Source organism: Schistocerca gregaria, chromosome 4, assembly GCF_023897955.1.
Source record: "Schistocerca gregaria isolate iqSchGreg1 chromosome 4, iqSchGreg1.2, whole genome shotgun sequence".
Classification (NCBI taxonomy): domain Eukaryota; kingdom Metazoa; phylum Arthropoda; class Insecta; order Orthoptera; family Acrididae; genus Schistocerca; species Schistocerca gregaria.
The window spans coordinates 695,577,357-695,603,527 of record NC_064923.1 but is presented as its reverse complement, the minus strand read 5'-3'; positions in this window follow the sequence as shown (position 1 = coordinate 695,603,527).

Genomic DNA, 26,171 nt, shown 5'->3' with positions numbered 1-26,171 from the left:
CTGTAGCTTACCCAGCCAATACTCCATCGATCCATGTGAATAAGGTATACTTTGCTGTATATACGTGCAGACTTGTCTCGGGTTTTCTTAAGCTCTCATCACCTGAAAATACGTCTTGAGCGTTTCCAGCAAACAAAACAAGAACAGAATATACCAATGAAACTCACGAGCCAGAAAGACAAGTACCTGTTGCCTAAATACATTTAATAGAGATCAAGAATTCGGAGAATTTATGAAAAATTCCCAAAATTCCGTTTATGTTAATCGATGTTTCTGGAAAGTCAACAGTTCTGTCATTCAGGATTTAAATAATTATAAACTGTTGCAGTTTTTCATTGCTTAAGTAATGAACTTTCAAAATTACCAGAGCAATCTCCTATACACCAATTGAAAGAAGAAACATGGATAAGTGCATGAAAAATACTTCAGAATTTATTTTAGGAAGCAAGTGTGCCCTGACAGTCTGAAGACCCATTGAGAAGTGGGATCTTCAGGAAGCAGATCCGAAGACAATGTTGTCACGTATGGTGTCTCTAGTGTAAATGCTGAAAACTAACAGTCCTGTATGTTTCATCCTGCTCTCCAAATTCCGATGTAGAGTGAGATTGTGCACCTAATGCCGCTCCGGATAACATGGCAACACTGGTAGGGTACTCCGCTAAATGAACTTTTATTAGAAATTTCTTTAGGTTTGTGACTTTCAGAGTTGATATTCTCTAAAATAAACTCTGTATTGTGTTTTTCTGCTGCCACGAAATTAATGAATGACAAGTCAAAACAGTGAACGCTTTTAACAGATAGTGTTCCAAACGTAACTCGAACATCCCTCACAGACAAAAAACCTCTATTTTACTTAGCGTCTTCTCTATTTGGGCATGCTAAGTCACATTTCTTTGCAGGTGTTCACTAAAACCATCAGCAAATGCGTATCATTGTGGAAAAACTTGAACATTCACACTGTAGTTGTATTAGATATTGCATAACGAATCATGCCGTTTCAATTAAAGTCCCGTTTACTACTACTCATATGTACCAGTAAATAGTTAGGATTTACTGGCACGTGATGTATAGGATAACGTTCAGAACATGGTCTAAGGTGAAATCGACTTTCTAATTTCTCAAACGATACAAACTGGTCCGGAAGGCAATTGAGTAGAGTTAGGTCTCTTACGACCCATTTACAGTGTATCATTTCATCAAAACTTCAACAAAATGTAACTGTTGTGTTATTACGTTCATTGATAATCAGATGATACACTAGATGCAAAGACGGAGATTCTGACAGGATCCCCAGTAGATCATTCGTTTGTGACAGCATTCAGTTTCAGGTAGGTTGCAGCAGCAATGATACTTCGAGTCTTTCTACATATCTTAGCTATTTGTTCACATAACATTGTTTTTATTTCCCCCAAAACACCGAATGCAAATGAAATCGTTTTCTTGTTAGACAATGCGTTTTCTTGTTAGACAATGCTGTAACTAGGAGAACTCGACTTTGGGATTGGTCCCACCCAAAACCCATATGCCTGAACTTAAGGCGTATTTAGTTTTCCAATTTGTCAACATTACGTACTCCTGAAGTTGAAAATGTTTTCTCTTCTTGGTGCTACAGGAATAAATCTTATCTTGGAAACTGATAACTGATATCAGTGACGGGGGGGGGGGGGGCAGGGAGGTGGCGAGAGGGTGTAGGGCATACGTGAAGGTCAAATATTTCGCGTTCACTGGCGTAATAAAGTTATTCGTCGGTCTCTTGTTCATAAGGTTTTGTTTCTTCCATGTTATTTTGTGTAATGAATGTGTCTATTTAGCAGTACGAGTTAATTTTATCTTTACCACCACAGCAGAGGCTGTGTCCTTTCTAATACTGTATAATTTTGAGCCTGTATCTTAATTTTAGTCAATAAAATAACAAGCAGGGGCAGTGCTGTAAGCAAACTCAGAAGTAAAAGTCCTAAAACTGCTGTTCTTCAGTTGTGATATTGAGAAGCTTTGCAGAACCATATTTTTCTAGAGTTAGTAACATAAATACACATTTAATATTCTTATCACATGGTTACTCGTGTTAACTGAAGATTTCTTACCTAAACTATGTGTTTAATTGTGCAACTGAGACAGAATATATGTTCAGCCCACGAATTTACATAAAAACGGTACGTAGCTAACGTGTAGCTCGTATATTAGAAAAATAAAAAAACTTTCTTAAAATTCCACAGGTAGTCATTTGATAAAGCTTTCGCTCCCTATCGAAGAAACTCAGGGACACAAGAGCAACAGGCAATTTCCATATTTTACTGTTTTGGATTATCGCCATTGATACGAAGAATTAATTGATTTATTTCTATATTCCGGTGTTGCCTGAGTCGTTGATTATATTCCAGTTGCAAGAGCGCTTACATCTTCAAAGTCGAAATATTAGTATATGATGAGACATTTTATAAAATTATAATATTTCTGATAATGAGGATACCAAACACTGCAACTGTGCCTTGTGAAATGACTTGGTCAGTTACTTGAAAGATAAACTATAATTAAATGTCAATTCATCACTTCAAAACTACAAGACTTCGTCAATATAATTTATATTCTACTATTATATTCCTAATAACTCAAATACCACGTTTTGACTTTTTTTATTTATTCCAACAAAGGTCTTTATATGAAAACTTTACATAATCTAAATACTGTATCTTCCAGAAGAAAAAGTATCTTTACAAAATAAATTACTTAGCACCCATTAATCATACTGTGAAAGGAGGAAAAGCAAAGAAAAAATGTTAGCTCTAAAATATTTACTGATGTGTTTGAATACTAACGCCATTTGAGCATAACACAAATATAAATATTTCTCCGCTGCTTAAGGTTGAAACGAACATTATGCATTCTTAATTCACGCCATTGCACTCAGTTCCTTTAATATCACTTATTGACCTTCAATAGTTCTCCTTGCTTCATCAGACATTAGTTTCCGTAACTTTCCTGTATCTAGCACAAGATGTGGTTATATCACTGTATGTTTTACGCTCCCATACGTGCATACATTACGTATGATGTTGTTGTGGTCTTCAGTCCTGAAACTGGTTTGATGCAGTTTTTCCATGCTACTCTATCCTGTGCAAGCTTCTTCATCTCCCAGTACCTACTGCAACATACATCCTTCTGAATCTGCTTAGTGTAGTCATCTCTTGGTCTCCCTCTACGATTTTTACCCTCCACGCTGCCCTCCAATACTAAATTGGTGATCCCTTGATGCCTCAGAACATGTCCTACCAATCGATCCCTTCTTCTGGTCAAGTTGTGCCACAAACTTCTCTTCTCCCCAATCCGATTCAATACTTCCTCATTAGTTATGCGATCTACCCATCTAATCTTCAGCATTCTTCTGTAGCACCACATTTCGAAAGCTTCTATTCTCTTCTTGTCCAAACTATTTATCGTCCATGATTCACTTCCATACATGGCTACACTCCAAACAAATACTTTCTAAAATGACTTCCTGACACTTAAATCTATACTCGATGTTAACAAACTTCTCTTCTTCAGAAACGCTTTCCGTGCCGTTGCCAGTCTACATTTTATGTCCCCTCTACTTCGACCATCATCAGTTATTTTGCTCCCCAAATAGCAAAACTCCTTTACTACTTTAAGTGTCTCACTTCCTAATCTAATTCCCTCAGCATCACCCGACTTAATTCGACTACATTCCATTATCCTCGTTTTGCTTTTGTTGATGGTCATCTTATATCGTCCTTTCAAGATACTATCCATTCCATTCAACTGCTCTTCCAAGTCCTTTGCTGTCTCTGACAGAATTACGATGTCATCGGCGAACCTCAAAGTTTTTACTTCTTCTCCATGGACTTTAATACCTACTCCGAATTTTTCTTTTGTTTCCTTCACTGCTTGCTCAATATACAGATTGAATAACATCGGGGATAGACTACAGCCCTGTCTCACTCCCTTCCCAACCACTGCTACCCTTTCATGTCCCTCGACTCTTATAACTGCCATCTGGTTTCTGTACAAATTGTAAATACCCTTTCGCTCTCTGTATTTTACCCCTGCCACCTGCAGAATTTTAAAGAGAGTATTCCACTCAACATTGTCAAAAGCTTTCTCTAAGTCTACAAATGCTAGAAACGTAGGTTAGCCCTTCCTTAATCTAGCTTCTAAGATAAGTCGTAGGGTCAGTATTGCCTCACGTGTTCCAACATTTCTACGGAATCCAAACTGATCTTCACCGAGGTCGGCTTCTACTAGTTTTACCATTCGTCTGTAAAGAACTCGCGTTAGTATTTTGCAGCTGTGACTTATTAAACTGATAGTTCGGTAATTTTCACATCTGTCAACACCTGTTTTCTTTGGGATTGGAATTATTATACTCTTCTTGAAGTCTGAGGGTATTTCGCCTGTCTCATACATCTTCCTCACCAGATGGTAGAGTTTTGTCAGGACTGGCTCTCCCAAGGCCGTCAGTAGTTCCAATGGAATGTTGTCTACTCCAGGGGCCTTGTTTCGACTCAGGTCTTTCAGTGCTCTGTCAAACTCTTCACGCAGTGTCGTATCTCCCATTTCATCTTCATCTACCTCCTCTTCCATTTCCATAATATTGTCCTCAAGTACATCGCCCTTGTATAGACCCTCTATATACTCCATCCACCTTTCTGCTTTCCCTTATTTGGTTAGAACTGGGTTTCCATCTGAGCTCTTAATATTCATACAAGTGGTCCTCTTTTCTCCAAAGGTCTCTTTAATTTTCCTGTATGCAGTATCTATCTTACCCCTAGTGAGATAAGCCTCTACATCCTTACATTTGTCCTCTAGCCATCCCTGCTTAGCCATTTTGCACTTCCTGTCGATGTCATTTTTGAGACATTTCTATTCCTTTTTGCCTGCTTCATTTGCTGCATTTTTATACTTTCTCCTCTCATCAATTAAATTCAATATTTCTTCTGTTACCCAAGGATTTCTACTAGCCCTCGTCTTTTTACCTACTTTATCCTCTGCTGCCTTCACTACTTCATCCCTCAAAGCTACCCATTCTTCTTCTATTGTATTTCTTTCCCCCATTCCTGTCAATTGCTCCCTTATGCTCTCCTTGAAACTCCGCACAACCTCTGGTTCTTTTAGTTTATCCAGGTCCCATCTCCTTAAATTCCCACCTTTTTGCAGTTTCTTCAGTTTTAATCTACAGGTCATAACAAACAGATTGTGGTCAGAGTCCACATCTGCCCCTGGAAATGTTTTACAATTTAAAACCTGGTTCCTAAATCTCTGTCTTACCATTACATAATCTATCTGATACTTTTAGTATCTCCAGGGTTCTTCCATGTATACAGCCTTCTTTCATGATTCTTGAACCAAGTGTTACCTATGATTAAGTTGTGCTCTGTGCAAAATTCTACCAGGCGGCTTCCTCTTTCATTTCTTTGCCCCAGTCCATATTCACCTACTACGTTTCCTTCTCTCCCTTTTCCTACTACCGAATTCCAGTCACCCATGACTATTAAATTTTCGTCACCCTTCATTATCTGAATAATTTCTTTTATTTGATCATACATTTCTTCAATTTCTTCGTCATATGCAGAGCTAGTTGGCATATAAACTTGTACTACTGTAGTAGGTGTGGGCTTCGTATCTATCTTGGCCACAATAATGCGTTCACTATGTTGTTTGTAGTAGCTTACCCGCATTCCTATTTTCCTATTCATTATTAAACCTACTCCTGCATTACCTCTATTTGATTTTGTGTTTATAACCCTGTAGTCACCTGACCAGAAGTCTTGTTCCTCCTGCCACCGAACTTCACTAATTCCCAATATATCTAACTTTAACCTGTCCATTTCGCTTTTTAAATTTTCTAACCTACCTGCTCGATTAAGGGATCTGACATTCCACGCTCCGACCCATAGAACGCCAGTTTTCTTTCTCTTGATAACGACATCCTCTTGAGTAGTCCCCGCCCGGAGATCCGAATGGGGGACATTTTACCTCCGGAATATTTTACCAAAGAGGATGCCATCATCATTTAATCATACAGTAAAGCTGCATGCCCTCGGGAAAAATTACGGCTGTAGTTTCCCCTTGATTTCAGCCGTTCGCAGTTCCAGCACAGCAAGACTGTTTTGGTTATTGTTACAAGGCCAGATCAGTCAATCATCCTGACTGTTGCCCCTGCAACTACTGAAAAGGCTGCTGCCCCTCTTCAGGAACCACACGTTTGTCTGGCCTCTCAACAGATACCCCTCCATTGTGGTTGCACCTACGGTACGGCTATCTGTATCGCTGAGGCACGCAAGCCTCCCCACCAGCGGCAAGGTCCATGGTTCATGGGGGGGACATTACGTATTACTTTCGTAAAACACTACCCTGGCGTAAAATTGCAAAAACATGTTCGTAATCAGAGACACACACAGCAAATATGTAATGAATTGTACGTCAGTACATTGATCATTTTCCGTAGAAATCGTCTCTTGATGATGTATTCTTTCTCTCGGAACAGCGTAGGTTTCTGTGTGAATTTCTCAGGCCTTTATTTGAGAATGTACTAAAAGTCGATGGAAACTTCAAAATGGCATGATAACTGCTGGAAAAGAAGTTGTTGCTGTGATCTTGTGGCGTATGGCATACAATAAGAGTGACTGTCAGCTACAGACCAACACAGAAACATTTATCCTGCATTTTGTAGCTTCGGATGAAAAGTATTACAATACAGATGAGAGAACCATTGAAAAAATGAACACTTTGTCTACGAAATAATCGAAAATCATGACTCTGAACACATGAATCACTGTGTGTCACCTCGTAATTATTTATATTTTCAGTTGAAACACTAAAACGAAATTGCATGTGACTCTATCAGTGCAATTTACATTATCACATTAAATCCCTAAATGAAAGCAAAGTGTAACGGAAGTTCAGTGCCAAGTACACGATTAAAAAATTAGAACTAAAATGAGATTTACGTGCAGACTGGCAAAATCAAAGTTGTAAAGATACCCGTTATTCATAACGAAGCTTATACACGGCGTAAACCGAAAGAAGACCACATAGTTTAGGCACAATCAGCTGGCGTCCCACTGAAAACGACGAACGAACTTAACTTGAAAATGAGGTAAGCAGATGGTATCCATAACAAATATTATTAAAAGATCCGAACAAAAATTATTACTATAAGAAATATTTGACAACAGCACAATATGAGTTAAGGATTAATTATGGTCATTGTTGGTCGAATTCCGTTAAAATTGTAGTTCGAATACTTTGTAACGGAAATATGATTACTTCATTATTTGAATTCGCTGTACTTACATTTTCTGTGTTATCAGTTAAAATTATTGTGCGTATGTTCCATAAGTTAAGCGAATTTTGATAAGATCCAAAAATATTTTAGCACCTATGTACCATCATCAGCCGATTTTCTTTATTCAAATCTGTGAAAGGTGAACATATTTTAAGGGGGGTAGGACGTCAAACGGGCCAACTCGGAGCAGGAGAGGCACCACAGGACATTTCAATTTCCGCTGTCTATACTTTTACAAATAAATTCATAAAACTTTGTCATCATGACCAGGAAGGATTCACAATTCACACTCATAGCAATGGAAGTTCGAAAACATAACGAAGTAATTTTTTTTACATCTGAAATTTCATAATTTTTTTCACTTACTAATGGCAGCATTTGTTGCTGTAGGTATACTTTCCTTCATAGGTAAGAGAGATTCTTCGATGAATTTCGCACAGCATACAAACCATACTTGTAGGTGTATGAAACTCTAGAATTTTCCAAATCTATTAATAACTGTGGTAAAAATTGAGGTAGTTAACTGTGTTTTTTCTAAACATCAAGTTTAAAATATAACAGTTCATTCGTTTTTTCATAAATTAAATAAATTCCGTTGCATACACCTGTGAGTCTAATATGTTTGCTGTACAAAATTCATCGAAGAATCTCTCTAACTTATGAAGAAAAGTGTACCTACAGCAACAAATGCAGCCATTAGTAAGTGAAAAAATGAGGAAATTTTATATGGAAAATAAAATATTTTCGCGTTTTATAAGTTCCACTGCAATGAGCTTGAATCCTGAATCCTTCGTGGTGATGCTGATGAAGTTTTATGAATTTATTTGTCAAAGTATAGACAGTGGAAATTAAAAAGTCCTGTGATGCCTCTCCTGCTCGTCGGCCCGTTTGACGTCCTACCCCCCTTAAGTAATAACTAATTGACGACAATTAAGCCAAAGTAGATTTTTTGTTTGTTTCTATCATTACCTTAATAATACATTATACCGTTAGGTAGGTCCATTTTTAGATCATCAAGTTATGATTGCTTATCATCTGCTACCATATGATATTAACGTGAACTCTGAAGTCGAGACAACACATCAAAAGTTTAATAGTAAGTCCATTGTGTCAAGGCATTTCGTGCACATATTTTCTTTTACTTAAGTTTTGCTTTGGTAGATCCTTTTTCTTTTGCATTCTCATGAGTTATTGTGAATCACACCAAAATACTACACGTATTATGCAGAAATTCATTTGTTACAAATACTTTTCACTTTGCAAAACACAAATTAAACGTTACTATTGTTTGTCCCAACCAAGTCGGCGTATAGTTGAGTAGGCCAGATGCAAGAGACCCTAAATGCGTTTTTTGTCGATTTTGATTTGAGAAAATTGTCGTATAATTTTTTTCAGCGCCTACAACATGCATCACGTTTCAGGGTGCTAAATCCGCTATAAAACGTTGAAAATGGCTGCAGAAAATCGTGTGCGTTTGAAAAACCCGCCAAGTGCATATTGCCTTTGGGAGCAAAGCCCGCTAAACGTCCAACCTTTGAGAAACCCACCAAGTTCAACAGCCATGGCGGCCGCCGTACGGTATCCGGATGCAAAGGACGCCAACTGACATCAGGCGTACCAATCTATACTATACACTCGAACATAAATTTCAATTTGTTAGGATTGGAAGAAGTATTTCTCTTATTGAAAGTTAGGTTGGCTTCGCTGTAGCGAACTCGTACACAACGGTGTAAGTCTCGCTGTTGCATTGTCGAAATATACGGCGGTAATCACAGCTCAGATGGTAAGAAGGGTGTACGTTGACCCATTTACGTGAGTTTTGTGAAGAAAATGAGTGATTTTTTGAAGGGTTTAAGTAGAGAAGATGGAACAAAGGAAGTGGGATTAATTGAAATTGCAGGAATTCGTCAAGAAATTTAACCCTTCGTAGTAGTTGAAAATAACAAGAACCGGACTGGGGGCGATGGTCCCTTCCGGAAAAGTCAGCGGCGTCCAGATCAGTGGGAAAGAAATGTTTCCAAAAACGAAACGTAAGAACATGAAAAGTATTACACTAATGGCAATTTAAATTGCTACACCTCGAACATGATGTGCCACAGACGCGAAATGTAACCGACAGGAAGAAGATGCTGTGGTATGCAAATGATTAGCTTTTCAGAGCATTCACACAAGGACGACGCCGGTAGCGACACCTACAACGTGCTGACATGATTAGAGTTACCAACAGATTTCCCGTATGCAAACAGCAGTTGACCGACCGACGTTGTCAGTAGTGGGCCAACCTTCATGTCGCCCCACTCCCAATTGTTGCCAAATTTATTCAGGATGGTGGCGATGACGTCATCAAAGATGGCGGCATGTAGACTCGGCAACAGTGCATGATGTCATCCAAGGTGGCGGATTTTGGCGGGAAAATAAGCCAATTGTGCTACTTCCAGTAACCTAACCCTTGAAAAAAATGGCGCGAATTTTGAATTTTGGTGGCAAAATAGACGAATTGGGCTACGTCCACTAAGCTAAGCCTCCAGAAAAAATAGGTTAGAAATTCAGATTCCAACAGGATAATGCATGCAAAACCATACTTTTCTTTATTATTATTCATTATCATTTATTAACATTCATTATCATTTATTATCATTCACTATCATTTATTATTTATTATTATTTATTACTATTGGTCTACATCCACTAACATAGAAAATCCCACCATTTTGAAATTCAAACCCCATAATCTCTGGAAAACCGTACTTCTATTTATTATTATTATCATTTATTATTATTTATTAGCATTTATTATTTTTTATTCAAGATGGTCGATTTTTGCGGCAAGAAAGCCAGTTCCCTTTTTTCCATAACAAAAAATCTCTCACAAATTCAAATAAAAACACGATAATCTGCCACACGTACGAAAAAAAATAGACCAATTGGGCCATATGAACTAACCTAAGTCCACCTCATCGTACGAAGTTTGAATTTTTGATCCTCAGTTGTTGTTTCGCCCTTAAGCTATGAAAATTGCGTCATGTAGTAATAAAGGGCACTTTTAATAACGTAAGTCACCTCCTGTGAATTGGTGGGAAAATGACTGAAGTCCTTATGTCAAACAGTAACGTCATCGCTTGTTCTCCAACAGAGTTAGTACACATCCTTGAGATCGCGACAACACCCTGAGCACTAGGCACAAGCTCCACACTCTGACTGACTTAGTTCATATCGTCGCCTGTAGAGGAGGCTTTCGTGATAACACTTAGCACACGGCTGCTGCCAGGCGTTTTATGATGAACGTTTTAGATTGTGAGGGCAGTGGGCAGCTATGTGACATGAGCAGACGATGTGTGTGAACTCGCTGAGGAGGGGACGATACCGAATTTGTAAAAAAGAGTTCTGAGGGTGACTTAGGTCCGCTGATGTAAGAGGGAAGATGACCTCGGCTATTCTGACAACAGACGTGAAGGTGGAGATGTGTCGCAAATAGGTCGGCAAGCAAGAGAATGCGACCTTAACATGTGTGTGGGACCTCACTGAGTTAGGAAAGTGACAGATGACGCTCACGGCATAGCTTGGATAGTAATGGTTCAAACGGCTCTAAGCACTTTGGGACTTAATATCTTAGGTCATCAGTGCCCTAGAACTTAGAACTACTTAAATCTAACTAACCTCAGCACATCACGACCGTAGCAGTCACGAGGTTCTGGACTGAAGCTCTTAGAACCGCACGGCCACTGCTGCCAGCTGTCGATAGTAATGTTCGGTGTGTAGGTGATATGAAATTCTCACGTGTTAGGAGTGAATGCTGCTGTCAAGTCATGTTTGAGGGGTCGAACAGAAACCTTTCAGCGATTTGAGAGCTGTCGGACGTGTGACTACGTGTGGGACAGATTCATTGCGCGTGTCTGTTATTTTGCTATGCATTATTTGGACAGATTACGAGTACTGATGGTGTTTACAGTCATGTGTACTGCAATATTTAAAAGCAGTTTGATATTGTGCAGTGAAATTAGGAGCTGTTTGCGTGTCTCCCTACTGTGCACCATGACCCCAGGTACATCAGGGCGAGTGTTTTTTTGTATGAGAGTGATAGGTATACTCGTCGCCTAAATAAAATGTACGGTAAGTATTTGTGAGACATATGGTATGTGAGAGAGTTCGAGTTGGTTATTATTTTTTCTACTTGGAGGTTTTGTTAGATCGAATTGCTGAGGCAAGTAGCCATAAGAGCGCTAGCGAGGCGATTGCAGCGTATCTCCGACTCTCAGCGGTTAATTACAGGTGGGACGAGCGATGTTCTCAGCTTAGGTACTTGGGGTGTGCTCTGGCTATGTCCTAGACTATGTGGATTGAATAACAGTATTCGGGTCATAGTTTAGCTAGAATATTTACAGAGGAGTATGACCGACGACAGTATAAAGGTCCAGGCTGTGACGTTGGCGGTCGCGCATTCGTGGTGTGTGTGAGAGGCAAAGCCAACGATTTTGAATCATTTCAGGTGACTTAGGTTAGTGGCGTCGTTTGTCACAATTTTCTTGTGCTGGTAGCGAAACACAAACTGACCATCAGAATTCAATCTTTGCTTATTTGTATAGACAAAATGTGATATAGGTTAATGTAGGTTATTAGACGTTATTGCACGGCAGTACATATTAGTACACGTTAGCCAACGAACATGGGTCGGTAAGGGGACGTGGTAGTCGGTAGAGACTTTAAGTATTTATTTCCAAGTCCAGGTGGGCATGGCAATGGCGAAAAATGATTCCAAGTCTAGGTGGACGTGGCACTTTTCCGCATCAGAGAGGTTATTTAAATGACAAATTTAACTAAGCAGTAATGTGAACTTTGTTACATTCACTTGCGGAGGTAGTAATCTTTTAGCATCTCATGTGACAGAACTTTCCAAGCATCTCGGGCGGTTGTGTGAGGTAGGTATCGGCAGATTCGAACCTGCTCAGAAAAATAAATTTCGGGTGGAACGCATCCTTTGTCCGGCATGTGGTCGACAGGTTCCAACCTGTCCAGCGTTAAGTGCTCCGCGAAAACATGTTGACGTAGGTGAACTCTGCGGCACCGGCAGAGGAGCGCGCGCTGTCCCGGCGACCGGAACCCAGGAGCCTGGCAGCAGCCGTGTGCAAAGGGTAATCAGGGAAGCCTACTCCACAGGCGGCGGCATGAACTAAGGCGTGGACCTTGTGCCGAGTGCACAGGGTGTTGCCGCGATCTCATGGATGTGTACTAACTCTGTTGGAGAACAAGCGATGACGTTACTGTTTGACATAAAGACTTCAGTCGTTTTCCCACAAATTCACAGGAGGTGACTTACGCTACTAAAAGTGCACTTTATTACTACACTCCTGGAAATGGAAAAAAGAACACATTGACACCGTTGTGTCTGACCCACCATACTTGCTCCGGACACTGCGAGAGGGCTGTACAAGCAATGACCACACGCACGGCACAGCGGACACACCAGGAACCGCGGTGTTGGCCGTCGGATGGCGCTAGCTGCGCAGCATTTGTGCACCGCCGCCGTCAGTGTCAGCCAGTTTGCCGTGGCATACTGAGCTCCATCGCAGTCTTTAACACTGGTAGCATACCGCGACAGCGTGAACGTGAACCGTATGTGCAGTTGACGGACTTTGAGCGAGGGCGTATAGTGGGCATGCGGGAGGCCGGGTGGACGTACCGCCGAATTGCTCAACACGTGGGGCGTGAGGTCTCCACAGTACATCGATGTTGTCGCCAGTGGTCAGCGGAAGGTGCACGTGCCCGTCGACCTGGGACCGGACCGCAGCGACGCACGGATGCACGCCAAGACCGTAGGATCCTACACAGTGCCGTAGGGGACCGCACCGCCACTTCCCAGCAAATTAGGGACACTGTTGCTCCTGGGGTATCGGCGAGGACCATTCGCAACCGTCTCCATGAAGCTGGGCTACGGTCCCGCAAACCGTTAGGCCGTCTTCCGCTCACGCCCCAACATCGTGCAGCCCGCCTCCAGTGGTGTCGCGACAGGCGTGAATGGAGGGACGAATGGAGACGTGTCGTCTTCAGCGATGGGAGTCGCTTCTGCCTTGGTGCCAATGATGGTCGTATGCGTGTTTGGCGCCGACCGAGGCACACAGGGCCAACACCCGGAATCATGGTGTGGGGATCGATCTCCTACACTGGCCGTACACCTCTTGTGATCGTCGAGGGGACACTGAATGGTGCACGGTACATCCAAACCGTCATCGAACCCATTGTTCTACCATTCCTAGACCGGCAAGGGAACTTGCTGTTCCAACAGGACAATGCACGTTCACATGTATCCCGTGCCACCCAACGTGCTCTAGAAGGTGTAAGTCAACTACCATGGCCAGCAAGATCTCCAGATCTGTCCCCCATTGAGTGGTCTGCACGTCCAGCACGAACGCTGGTCCAACTGAGGCGCCAGGTGGAAATGGCATGGCAAGCCGTTCCACAGGACTACATCCAGCATCTCTACGATCGTCTCCATGGGAGAATAGCAGCCTGCATTGCTGCGAAAAGTAGATATACACTGTACTAGTGCCGACATTGTGCATGCTCTGTTGCCTGTGTCTATGTGCCTGTGGTTCTGTCAGTGTGATCATGTGATCTCTCTGACCCCAGGAATGTGTCAATAAAGTTTCCCTTCCTGGGACAATGAATTCACGGTGTTCTTATTTCAATTTCCAGGAGTGTATATGACGTAATTTTCATAGCTTAGGAGCGAAACAATAAGTGAGGATTAAAAATTCAAACTTCGTAGGATGAGGTGGACTTAGGTTAATGCATATGGCCCAATTGGTCTCTTTTTTTTTTCGTTGGTGTGACAGATTATTGTGTCTGAATTTGAATTTGTGAGAGATTTTTTGTTATGGAAGTAAGGGAATTGGCTTTCTTGCCGAAAAAATCGACCATCTTTAATAAATAATATTAAATGCTAATAAATAATAGTAAATGATAATAATAATAAATAGGAATGCGGTTTTCCAGAGATTATGGAGTGTGAATTTGAACACGGCGCGATTTTCTATGTCAGTGGTGGTAGGCCAATAATAATAAATAATAATTAATTATAATATATAATAATAAATCATTATAAATAATGTTAATAAATAATAATAAATGATGAATGATGATGAATAATAATACAGACAAGTATGGTTTTGCAGCCATTATCGTTTTGTAATGTGAATTTTGTGTGAATTTTCTTGTGGAGGTAGGCCAATGACAATAAAAATAAATAAATGAGAATAAATGATACTCAATGATAATAAATGATAATGAATGTTAATAAATGATAATGAATAATAATGAATAATAATTTAAAAATAAGTCTTTTGCATGCATTATACTGTTGGAATTTCAATTTCGAGCTTATTTTTTATGAAGGCTTAGGTTAGTGGGCATTTCTCAATTGATCTATATTCCCGCCAAAATCAGCCAGCATGCGCTGTTGCCAAGTGTACATGCCACCATCAATGGTGACGTCATCATCTTGAATAAGATTGGCAACAATGGAGAGTGGGGTGATACGAAGGTTGCTGATGTAAGAGGGAAGATGACTTGCGTCAACAGATGGAGACGTTTGGCGTTTGAGATCTCTTTGTTTCTCCTTTCTCCACGTGTGTTCCATGAGGCAGGCTCACGCATTTGAGATATAACATGTGACTAGGTAATGCATAATTCCCAGCCTAGGGCTAACAGGTAGGGTTTGTGGACGAACAGTTCGACGACGTTTGCAGCAGCAAGGACTATCAGCTCGAAGGTCGTGGCTGCGGTTACCCTTGACACTGGATCACAGACAGGAGCGCCTTTGATGGTGTACTCAACGACGAAACTGGGTGCACAATGGCAAAACGGCATTATTTGTATGAATGCAGGTTCTGTTAACTGCATCAGGATAGTCGCATCCCTGTTTGGCGACATCGCGGTGAACGCACATTGGAAACGTATATTCTTCATCGCCATACTGGCCTATCAGCCGGCGTGGTGGTATGGGGTGCCACTGGTTACACGTTTCAGTCAGCTCTTGTTCGCGTTGGCGGCACTTCGAACAGTGGGCGTTACATTTCTGATGTTTTACGACCCTTGGCTCTGCCCTCCATTCGATCCCTGCGAACCCTACATTTCAGCAGGATAATGTACGAGATGATGTTGCAGGTCCCGTACGGGCCTTTCTGGATACAGAAAACGTTGTACTGTTGTCCTGGTCAGCACATTCTCCAGATCTCTCACCATTTGAAAACGTCTGGCCAATGGTGGCCGAGCAACTGACTCGTCACAATACGCCACTCACTACTCTTGATGAATTGTGGTATCGTGTTGAAGCTGCATGGGTAACCGTACCTGTACACGCCTCCCAAGCTCTGTGTGACCCAATGACCAGGAGTATCAAGGCCGTTATTACCGCCAGAGATGGTTGTTCTCGGTAGTGATTTCTCAGGATTTATGCACCCAAATTTCATGAAAATGTAGTAACATGCCAGTTCTAGTATAATATATCTGTCCAATGAATACCCGTTTATCAACTGCATTTCACCTTGGTGTAGCAATTTTAATGGCTAGTAGTTTGTTTAAGGAATGCTATGCAATGAAAATTTTCTTGCCGCTAACTACTACGATATACACCAGTTTTAGTGAAAGTGTCTAGTAGTAGCCATTTGACAAGAAAATCTTTTTCCCGGAAAGCAAAAACAAGAAAATCTTTGTAATTCGTAGAGAACCCATGTACAGTTTTTAAGCTGGAGAGGGGAAAAGCATCCTGAAGAGGGAAAAAATTCAGCAAAGGAAATGGCCCAGCACCAGTTACAGCAGGTGTAGAACCTCCAGAATCCAAATTCGGAGAAGTCAAAAAGATTTTAGAGCTCTATTTTGGTGAAGACTGGCTAACCAACGACAAATTCGAAGATTACATGGAGGTGTTAAATCGAAGAAAGGCTTTCTGGAGTCGCACCTGCCGCTGCCAACTCTCAGCGCCAGGAAGCGATGTTGAGCTGATGGACAATGTTGAGGTCGATGTCACTTAAAAGCAATTTCGAGCCAACTTCATCTTCCAGAATTTATTGTCGCCGTTTCAACTAAGTTTACGCCCACATCTCGTGGTCGTGCGGTAGCGTTGTCGCTTCCCACGCCCTGGTTCTGCCTAGTAATGGCTGGGTGTTGTGTGACGTCCTTAGGTTAGTTAGGTTTAAGTAGTTCTGAGTTCTAGGGGACTGATGACCATAGATGTTAAGTTCCATAGTGCTCAGAGCCCTTTGAACCCCCCTTTTTGTAAGTTTCCACCAATTTCACCATTTTCTAAAATTTTACCCATGTTTTTTTAAGATGCTTTCTAGAACTTTTTTTATTTTCTACAATATCTCGTGATATCGAAAGCACGATAGTGTATTTTTTTAAACTTAATGTTGAACATTCATTTCTGTTCTCTTGTTGTCTTTAAATAAGTTTTTCCTGCTGAAAGAACGTCACCTCTGTATTTTTATGTGCCAGTTTTGTAGAATTTTCGGACTCCTCCTTTAAATTAAACATATTCTGTTTTTCTTCGCAATAATTAAATTCTTTCTTTGTCTCATTCCTAACATATCACCGTAAATCGGGTTTCGCAACCGAATGTTGGTTTCGTAATTCAATACATATGTTTGCAAATCCTAACAACTGTATAAATTGGGTGCAACCGAAAACCCAATATATCACTTTGTAAGTAGGCTGTTTAGGTTTTCTTATTGGTAACGCCGCTTAGTGCTCGGTATGAAAAATCACTGGCTGTGCTGTGCGCAGTGTGTGTTTAGTTTGCATTGTTGTCTGCCATTGTAGTGTTGAGCAGAGGCAGCTGGATGCTAATAACGCGTAGCGTTGCGCAGTTGGAGGTGAGCCGCCAGCAGTGGTGGACGTGGGGAGAGAGATGGCGGAGTTTTGAAATTTGTAAGAATTGGTGTCACGAACTGATATATATATATTATGACTATTAAGCTGGCAGTAGTGGCGCTCGCTGTATTGCAGTAGCTTGAGTAACGAAGATTTTTGTGAGGTAAGTGATTTGTGAAACGTATAGATTAATGTTAGTCAGGGCCATTGTTTCGTAGGGATTTTTGGAAGTCAGATTGCGTTGCGCTAAAAATATTGTGTGTCAGTTTAAGCACAGTCTTGTAATAATTTTTCAAAGGGGACGTTTCAACTTACGACATTAACCTATAAAATTTAATCGCAGATTTTAACCATTAATTACGTTTTCATTTGTTTTTAAAAGGAGCTAATACTTTAGTAGTTCAGGTGTGATGATTTTTCGAGATTATCTCAGTCCAGTTAAAGGCTTGTGCAGCTGGGCTACTCAGATATTCTCAAGTGAATTTGGTGAGGATTTTAATGTTGTTTACTTACTTTTCGCCTCTCTCTCTCTCTCTCTCTCTCTCTCTCTCTCTCTCTCTCTCTCTGTGTGTGTAGGGGGGCGGGGGGGGGGGGGGGGGGAGGAAGCGCAGGCTCTTTAGCCGTATGTAGTTTCTTAATTCTGTAAAGTTCCTGTAATGTGTTAAATAGCGAGCTTTTTGCATAGTGTTGTGTATTCACTTATAACCTGTTGTCCTTCTGCTACTGCGTTCATATGTGGAAATTTTCTTCTTTTGTTACTTTATGGTATAGGCTCAGGCTGGGTTTTACTATTTTTAGATGTGTTTCTGTTTTAGTTGGTTTCGGCTGTCGGCTATTACATGATCGACAAATGTACTTAGGTGAGCTGCTATTTTTCAGAACTTTGAGGTTTTCTGAATGCCTTGCTTTAAATTCCTGAATTTTTGTGCTATGTTTAGTGCCAAACAAGTATTGCAAGTGACTTCACAGATAAATTTTCGTACATTGGTTCCCACTTTAAATATGTTCGCATTTCATGGATGCAAATAAAGAAAACCAGCTGATGATGACACAGAGGTGCCAAAACAAGTTTGAGTTCTATGAGAAAACAGTGATCTCCGAAACAGGCGGGCCATATACCCAGTAATAATTTTCGAGTTCAGAGTAATGCTTTCTATTTATCATGGTGAATTCGCGAAAGATAACACCGTATGACACACATTTTTGAAACTTGTCATGACACAAATACGAAAGATACTTGTAGACAGACAGGTGTTAATGCCATTGTCCCCCAAAGAAAGTGAATGTCTTAGTTTTTACAAAGCTACAGTTGATACTGTTTGGGTTAGGGAGACAAGATTAAGAGCACTGAAACGTCTCTCAAGAGCGTTTTATGTTGTCAATCGTATGTGGTTTCACTGGATCACTCTTCACGCTGAATGATTTGCAACTGAATTTTTTTCCAAAGTCATTAGCTCTATGGTCAAGTTGAGTCGCTTCTGGGGAAAGCTTTGCTTATTACTCCGTTTCAGTGACATTCACATCTCACACCGTCAGGTGGCTTGCGGAGTATGAATGTAGATGTAGTTGTCATAAAACGGTAATCATACATGGGCGTGTAGTCACTCAGACGTCAATTATGCTGATGTAATTTGTTCCTCCTTCACAGGAAACAATGCATCTGGCCACTAAAACTGAACGCGATGGACCTCGACAGTTTAAAATGATGCCAGATGTTCGAAATTCTGAGAGAAATAGAAGTATACCGAAGCGAAACTAGGGTAATATATGATATGTACGAAAACCAACAGGAGACAATGAGTATGGAAGACCTAGAATGTCTTCGGATTAGACAGGGTGTAAGACAGGGATGCAGTCTTTTACTCGTACAGTTCAATCTGCACATCGAAGCAGTAGAGGACATAAAAGGATACTAATAATAAGATTCGTTGATATAATTTCTGTTCACAGTGAAAATGAAGATGAATTACAGGATCTGTTGACAGGACTTATCAGCCTAATGAGTGTAGAATGTGGACAGAGAGAAAACCGGAATGAAACTAAGGTAAAGGGATGTAGCAGAAATGACAATAACGAGAAACTTGAGGGCCGTCACTTGCTTTACTCATAAATATATGTCGCAGTGAAGTTTAATGTTGTGATCTGTACACAAACAATAATATTATCTTGGCAGTAACCTTCAAATCATGTGCTACATCCTTAGTCATTATATAGGAAATAGTGAATTTACTCATGGCGGTTTGGTTGCGCTATGCCTCTCTTCACTTTCAGAACTCAGACTGGTGATAAAATTAACTAATTTAAAGATACTGAACCTTCATTTGCTGGTGTACCTAAGTACCACCACAAAAAATAAAAACAGCGGATAGTAGAGGGAGTATGAATGAGAACAGTGGCGTATTTAAGATCACTAAGTAATGACAAGTTTAATAGAGCCTTTAGCAACTACGCCTTTCTGGATAACAAACGGATAAATATTACACAGCAGTAACAAACACAAATCAGTTAATAAACTATGTCTGTAAGGTGAAGCATACATTGGGGGTTCAAGCTATACTAAGAGGGTTGTACCAAAAGCAAGGTTCCGCATGAGCTACAGCCTTGAGGAAAGTGCTAAGCTAAATCCGACAACTGTGCCGTGCGCAGTGGTTCCAGAACTCCAGAGACCGCCCGTCGGCGATTCGCTACGTCGCTCAGTGCTGGCTTGGCGGCTGTCAGATATGGAAGTGTTGATCGCCGCTCCCACTAAGTGCGAGGTTCGAGCAGTAATCCGGTTTCTTCACACAAGGAAGTTACCACCCCAGCAGATTTATTGGCAACTGAGTCGAGGTTTATGGTCAAGAGTCCACGTCCCTTCAGTACGTCCACAAACGGTGGGGGCTTTTGCTGAAGGTCGCACGGAAGTTCACAATGAAGAATGGAGTGGAAGACCGCCGGTTTCGGATGCGATTGTCCAAAGATCAACAGTGAGCTGCTCAAAGATCGGTGGGTCACTGTACGTGAACTTTTTGAAAGCATTCCAGAAGCCTCCCACGGCACAATGCAAATAACTTTAACAAAAAAGTAGGCTTATCGCAAGGTGTGTGCTCGTTGGGTCCCCCAGATGCTGACTTACAGATACAAGGAGCAACGCCTTAACTGTGATCACAAGTTACTTCAACAATGTGAGTGGGGGGAGGCAACAAGGAGAAGTAATTGGACTGTATCGTCATGGGAGATGAAACATGGGTGTTTCATTACAACCCCGAAACAAAACAACAATCTTGTCCGTGACGCCACTCCGGTTGACCGTCACCAAAGAAATTCGAACAAACGCAGTCGGCAGGAAAGGTAGTGGTGACTGTGTTTTGGGATCGGAAGTGGGTACTCCTCATCGGTTCCATGCATCCTGTGACGACAATAAACTCAGACAGATATCGTGAAACATTGACCCACCTCCGGCGAGCAATCCAGAATCGTCGGAGAGGACGACTGAAGGAGAAGTAATGCTTCTTCACGATAACACTCGACCTCACATCGCTCGTCAAACACAGGAGCTCTTGAAGAAATTTGGGTGGACTGCCCCATCCCCCGTACATCCTGGATTACCACTTCTATTCCAGCTAAAGGAACACTTAGCTGGCAAACGCTTCATGAGCGACGATGAAGTCCGAGCAGAGGTCACACGCTTCTTCAATGGGTTGGCGGGAGTCTTCTTCGGCTTAGCAATACAAAAGCTGCAGTATCGTCTTCAAAAGTGTGTTGAAAAAGCAGGAGACTATGCTGAAAAATAGACAAAAGTGTAATCTTTCCAACGATATACAAAGTAATAACAATAAACAACGTTTTCTATTTGTAAAAGATACGGAAACCTTTCATTTGGTACAACCCTCGTAATTCTCCCTGAATTAACCTCTTTTTACAATGCAGTCTGACTTTGTTTACATGAACTCCATTCCAATGGAATCAACTATGATCATGTATATTACAAACTATGGTTCACCTCAGAACAGGGAGCTGTGGATAACATTTAACAACCCCCTGCCGGTGCAGCAGTACTTTGCGCTTTCACATTCACTCTCGCGACAGCAGAAAATGGCACGTTGTGGGCGACGAGCGGTGCGATGTGGCGGCTGTAATGTTCCGAAGCGTGTATGTAAATTTTGCAAGCTACGCGGTCTGGCGTTCTGATTATTAGAGAGCGGGATACATCAGGTGAGGTGCACACATTCGCTGGTCTGGCTAAACCAATTTGACTCACAGGCGCGACGGTGCATGGCGGAATAGATTAGACGTCTGATTCAGGACGAATAAGTTCAACTTCGTGACACACGATATGTCCGAGATGAAATGCAGTTCCACTGTTTGTGCAGCCGGAAACTGACACTGGCTCTTAGTCCACAGTTTGATACAAGCCACATGTCTCAGCCACAAGGGAAAAAATCCCTCCACCAGGGAACGACTTGAAGAAGTCAAAGGATCACAACCACATTCCACCAAGCCTCGGTGCAGAAGCCAAAGTAGCAAAAATGAAGCCCCCCCCCCCCCACACATTACACAAACCGAGCGAACTATCCTCTACTCATTGAATATACCCTCTTAACTGTTCTGTTGGCCTGGTAGCCAATCCAGACGCCGCACCGGGGTTCCCACGCTGGGGGAGTATGAAACTACTTTTGATATTCTGAGAGGAGGCAATAAGTGACACCTAATCTCTCTTGTCTGAAAGAAGAAGGTTTTAGACAAGGAAGGCGTTAAGGCGTTGTTCCCTTGTAAGCATTGCCATGTTTCAGCAAAAAAAAAAAAAAAAAAAAAAAAAAAAAAAAAAAAAAAAAAAAAACTACCTAGACGGCACCACGGCCATTCATTTACGGACCGATCTTTCCGGGCCGACCATTTTCATTTTCTGAAAGAAAGCTGTTGAGCTTCCCAGACAGTTGTGCCAGTGAAATATGTTTTTTCTCCCTCGTTAAACGAATCTGGCGACTTTCTGGCATGAGATGGGTTTACAGTCGTACACAGCTCCTCTGTCCGTGCTTCCCAGAGTCACTCACTCGACCGGATCTCTGCACTGAGCATTTGTAGCCCACAGTTCAGCCCTCTCCATGTTTTCCATCGCCTCCTACGCCCCATGGATACAAACTCTCTACAGGTTACACAGGCAGTTCTAATAACTTTTGCCTACAATTTTCCTAGGTACCAAACTCATGAACCACACATAGCAAATGTAATTCTGGGAAACACCGAAATCATTACCTGAAATTGTTGTTCTTGTGGTCTCCAGTCCAGAGACTAGTTTGATGCAGTTCTCCATGCTACCCTGCCCTGTGCAAACTTCTTCATCTCCCAGTACCTACTGCAACCAATATCCTTCTGAATCTGTTTAGTGTATTCATCTGTTGGCCTCCCTCTACGATTTTTACCCTCCATGCTGCCCTCCAATACTAAATTGTGATCCCCTGATTTCTCGGAATATGTCCTACCAACAGATCCCTTCTTCTAGTCAAGTTGTTCCACGAATTTCTCTTCTCTCCAATTCTATTCAGTACTTCCTCATTAGTTATGTGATCTACCCATCTAATCTTCAGCGTTCTTCTGTAGCACCACATTTCGAAAGCTTCCATTCTCTTTTCGTCTAAACTATTTATCGTCCACGTTTCACTTCCATACGTGGCTACACTCCATACAAATACTTTCAGAAACGACTTCCTGACACTTAAATCTATACTAGATGTTAACAAATGTCTGTTCTTCAGAAACACTTTCCTTGACATTGCCAGTCTACTTTATATAACCTTTATTTTGCTCCCCAAATAGCAAAACTCGTTCACTACTTTAAGTGTCTCATTTTGTAATTTAATTCCCTCTGCATCATCCCATTTAATCCGACTACATTAAATTATTCACGTTTTACTTTTGTTGAAGTTCATCTTATATCCTCCTTCCAAGCTGCTCTTCCAAGTCCTTTGCTGTCTCTGACACAATTACAATGTCATCGGGGAACTTCCAAGTTTTTGTTTCTTCTCCATGAGTTTTAATTCCTACTCCGAATTTTTCTTTCGTTTCTTTTACAGTTTGCTCAATATACATATTGAATAACATCAGAGATAGGCTAAAACCAGTCTCACACCCCTCCCATCCACTGCTTCCCTTTCATACCCCTCGACTCTTATAATTGTAAATAGCCTTTCGCTCTCTGTATTTTACCCCTGCCACCTAGAGAATTTATTGTTTATCTGACATACAATGTTTTTAATAACTTACATGCTGCGGTGTAGCGGAATGGCACCATTTTCTTATTGCTTCCCTTCGTTGAAGCATCGAGCTACAACGTCTACCCCCTACCTCCCTTTCAGTTTGAGAGTGGAGACCTTACAGCGAAGAGCTTCTGTTTCAACCATTGTTAGTTCGTTCATTTTTGTGTTAAACGGTTTGTGAGGCCTCGACATAGCAGTTACATAACTTTTTCTCAGTTTTTTTTCTATATAGTTAAATCTATTATCATTTCGTTAGCTTCAAGTATCTTGCAATAAGGAAACTTAACTCTCGATTTATTCGTTACACAGACAGCGGCAGAAAGACCATCTACATGGCACTTTCTATGGAGTGATCCTACTTTAGGGCTCGTCTGCAGGGTCGATTTACTTAGTGTCTAGACAATACTAGTGAGGCGGAAGTATCTTAGGAAACTGAGAGTAGTCCTGGCTAAGATTCTGAGCACGCCTTAGATAATGTGCCAGAGAAGCAGAGATGGAATACAGGCCCAGTGACGGTAGCGATAATGGCAGCACCGATGCAAATACTGAGCTATAGTAGGAATGACGACTTTTCAAGGAGAACAATAAGTGTTTCCAGTAAACGAAGGAACGACCTCCATTGTACGCAACCTCGAAGCGCCGCAGCATAATCATTCAAGTCCCCGGACTTTTACCACTGGCAAGAAGTTGAGGAGAAAATCCAGAAATGGAATTCTTATGGAAACTTCGGTTTTCTGGAAATATTCTGTCAAAAATAATCGAAAGATGCAAAAATATGAAAAATGAGAATAAATTATAAAAATTGTGAGAGATTGACTTATCTTCATGACCTTGCCACGACCGAACTGAAACCATTCATTGGTCTTCTGGTGTATACAGCGATTTTCAAACAGTAAACGAACCTCTAGACTGTCTCTTTGACCTCTTTCGATGTACCATGACAAAAATACTGCTCCTTTTGGCTACTCTTAGGTTTGATAATCCAAGAGATAAAGAGGAAAGAAAGAAGGAAGATTCCGCCGCACCAGTTCAAGAATTTTTTATTTGTTTATTGATGACAGTCAACAGCGTTTTACCTTGGGAGCTGCAGGGATTGTGGATGAGATGCTGGTATTGATGAGAGGGCATTGCAACTTCGTTGTGTACATGCCAAAGAAACCGACAAAATATGGCATAAAAGTAATACATCTGGCTGATGCAAGAACTCATTATCTTTGTAATGAATAAATCTACTATCAAAGAAGGAGTGGCAGTTTCACTTTATCTGATGAAGACATAAGGCTTAAAATACCAACTCAAACTGTGGTGAGACTGGTGAAGCCAACTGAGGCAACCATAGAAATATGACGGTAGGTAACTAACTGGGATCCATGGAACTCGTTCAACAAGTTCTTAAGAAGGGACTCACATATGTGAGCACACTAAATAAGAATAAACCATGAATCTTTAATAACTTTCGTCAGCAAGGAGGAAGACTGGAGAAGACTGCCGTTTATGTATTCACAGAAGAGATATGACTGCTCTCTTATATTCTGAAGAAGGGAAAAAATGTAACCCTGTCTCCAGTATGCATTATTCTGAGAGCCTTGGTCCAGAGAATGGTAAACCAGACATTATATTTTTCTGTAGCGTAACAAAAGGCGGTCTGGATTCCCTGGATCAAAAGTGTGCAGCTTATACGCAAGGCGAAGGACAAGAAGATGGCCTGTCATAATTTTTCTCGGACTGGTAGATATTGCCAACGGAGTAAACGTTTATCGCCTAAACAAATATTTGAAGACGACTCCAGAGGTAAAAGGCCTTGCCGTCATGAAATCATTAGCAAAGTCACCAGCATAATCCCTTCTGAAAAGCCGACTGCAGATAAAACATCTTCCATGGGAAATTACTCTTTCAACCAGAGACGTACTGTAGATACCAGATGAGGAACAGCCAGATCTTCAGGCTCTTGAAGACACTTTTGAAAAAAGGAAAACTATGCGATCGGAAACTGAAGAGGAAGACTAAATATCCATGTCAACAGTGTGAACGTTGATGGTTGAATGGGCACGAAAAATGTGTAAAATATACTTTCAAACGAAAAAATAGAACTTTTATTTAGACAGACACAGTCTCCAGTCTGATTTAAAATGGAATTATCATATAAAGTTGATCGTCGGTAAAGCAGATGCCAGACTGAGCTACATTGGAAGAATTCGAAGCAAATGCAATCCGAAAACAAATGAAGTAGTTTACAGTACGCTTGTTCGCACACTGCTTGAATACTGCTCAGCAGTGTGGGATCCGTACCAGATAGGGTTGATAGGAGAGATAGAGAAGATCCAACGGAGAGCAGCGCGCTTCGTTACAGGATCATTTAGTAATCGCGAAAGCGTTACGGAGATGATAGATAAACTCCAGTGGAAGACTCTGCTGGAGAGACGCTCAGTAGCTCGGTCCGGGCTTTTATTGAAGTTTCGACAACATACATTCACCGAGGAGTCAAGCAGTATACTGCTCCCTCATATGTATATCTCGCGAAGAGACCATGAGGATAAAATCAGAGAGATTAGAGCCCACACAGAGGCATACCTACAACCCTTTCCACGAACAATACGAGACTGGAATAGAAGGGAGAACCGACAACTGTACTCAAGGTACCCTCCGCCACACACCGTCAGGAGGCTTGCGGAGTATAGGTGTACATGTAGATGTGGGTGTTTTTCTTTCAATACTTAGTAGTTTTTCTTCAATAGTAACTACTCTCGGTAGTAAAAAAGTTTTGAGCT